This window comes from Pteropus alecto, unplaced genomic scaffold, assembly GCF_000325575.1.
Source record: "Pteropus alecto unplaced genomic scaffold, ASM32557v1 scaffold207, whole genome shotgun sequence".
NCBI classification, from domain to species: Eukaryota; Metazoa; Chordata; class Mammalia; order Chiroptera; family Pteropodidae; genus Pteropus; species Pteropus alecto.
Window position 1 is genome coordinate 57,965 of NW_006440149.1, and position 2,560 is coordinate 60,524.

The following is a 2,560-nucleotide window of genomic DNA, read 5'->3' on the forward strand; positions in this document are numbered from 1 at the left end:
AAAGGAAAGAAATAATCAAAATTAGAGCAGAAATAAATGAAATTAAGAAAAAACAACAGAAAAAATAAATGCTACAAAAAGCTAGTTCTTTGAGAAAGTTAATAAAAATGACAAACCCCTGGCTAGACTCACTAAAGAAAAAAAGGGAAAGGACACAAATAAACAAAATCAGGGATGAAAGAGGGGAAATTACGCCTGACATACCAGAAATACAAAGGATCATGCAAGAATACTATGAAAAAATATATAAGACCACATTTAATAACCTAGATGAAATGGACCAGAACTTAGAATATAACACCAGATTGAATAAATGGACCAGTACTTAGAAAAATACAACTTTCTTAGACTGAATCAAGAACTGGAAAATCTAAATAGACCGATCAGCAGAATGGAAATTGAAACAACCATCGAAACCCTACCAAAAAAGTAAAAGTCCAGGAGGACCAGATGACTTTATCATTTAATTCTACCAACCATTCAAAGAAGATTTAATACCTATTCTTCTCAAATGGTTCCAAAAATTTGAAGAGGAAGCAATACTTCCCAACTCATTGTATGAGTCCAATATTACATTATTACCAAAACCTGGTTAAGATAACACAATAAAGAAAACTACAGACCAATATCTCTCATGAACACAGATGGAAAATTCCTAAATAAGAAACTAGCGTACCTAATACAGCAACATATTTAAAAGATTATACAGCATGATCAAGTGGGCTTCATCCCAAAGACACAAGGATGGTTCAACATATAAATTAATCTGATACACCACATAAACAAATTAAAAAATAAGTATAATATGATCATATCGATTGATGCAGAAAAAGTCTTCGACAAGATATAGCATCGGTTTATGATGAAAACACTTAACAAAATCGGTATAGAAGGAAAGTACCTTAACATAATAAAGGCCATATTTGACAAACCCTCAGCCAACATTATACTTAATGGTGAAAAACTAAAAACTTTTCCTCTAAAATTAGGAACAAAGCAAAACTGTCCACTATTTTCACTCTTATTCAGTATAACATTGGAGGTCTTAGTGAATGTAATCAGGTAAGAGGAAGATATAAAAGGCATCCAAATAAAAAACAAAGAATTCAAACTGTCACTATTTGCAAATGACATGATTCTTTATGTATCAAACTCTAAAGACTCCACAAGAACACTACTGGAAACAATAAGTAAATATAATAAGTTTTCTGGATACAAAATCAACATTCAAAAATTCATAGTGTTCCTATACTCTACTAATGAAGTGTCAGAAAAAAAGTGGAAAAATAATTCCTTTTGCAATTGAAACAAAAAGAATAAAATACCTAAGATAAATTTAATGAAATATGTGAAGGACCTATATAATGAAAACTACAAGACCTTATTAAAAGAAATCAAAGAAGATACAAAGAAATGGAAAGACATTCCAACATTCCATGTTCTTGGATTGGAAAAACCAACATAGTTAAAATGACCGTATTAACAAAAGCATGATACAGATTTAATGCAATCTCCATCAAAATCCTTTTGGCATTTTTTAAAGAAAGAGAAGAAAAAAATCATCAGATTCATATGGAAGCACAAAAGACCCCGAATTGCCAAAGCTATCCTAAAAAAAAAAGAACGAGGCTGGAGGCATCACTCTGCCCAACTTCAAAGTATACTACAAAGCGACAGTAATCAAAATGGCATGGTATTGGTAGAAGAACAGACACATAGACCAATGGAACAGAATCGAGAGTCCAATAATACACCCATGTTCATATGGGTAAATAATTTTGACAAAAGAGCCAAAAATGTACAGTGGAAAAGAAAAGCCTCTTCAATGAATAGTGCTGGGAAAATTGAAAAGCCACCTGCAAAAGAATGAAACTAGACTGCTGTCTATCACCACACACCAAAATTAACTCGAAATGGAATAATGACCTGAGTATAAGACCTGAAACAATAAAAGCATAGAAGAAAACTTAGGAACTAAACTCAAGGACCTTGGACTTAAAGAGGATTTTATAAATTTGACCTCAAAGGTAAGGGAAGTAAGAGCAAAAATAAATGAATGGGACTACATCAAACTAAAAAGCCTCTGCTGAGCAAAAGAAATTGTCAGCAAGGTAAAGAGACAATCATCAAATGGGAAAATATATTTGTAAGCAACACCTCTGATAAGGGCCTATTATCCAAAATATATAAAGAACTCATACAACTCAATAATAACAACAACAGAAAAACAAATGATCCAATACAAAAATGGGCTGTGGACCTGAACAGACAATTCTCCCCAGAGGACATACAAATGGCCAACAGATATATGAAAAGATGTTCAACATCGCTAGCTATGAGGGAAATGCTAATCAAATCCACAATGAAATACCATTTCACACCTCTTAGAATAGCTATAATCAACAGGACAAGTAATAACAAATGTTGGAGAGGATACGGAGAAAAAGGAACCCTCATACACTGCTGGTGGGACTGCAAATTGGTATAGCCAGTATGGAAAGCAGTACAGAGGTTCCTCAAAAAACTAAGAATTGATCTACCATATGATCCAGCAATCCCT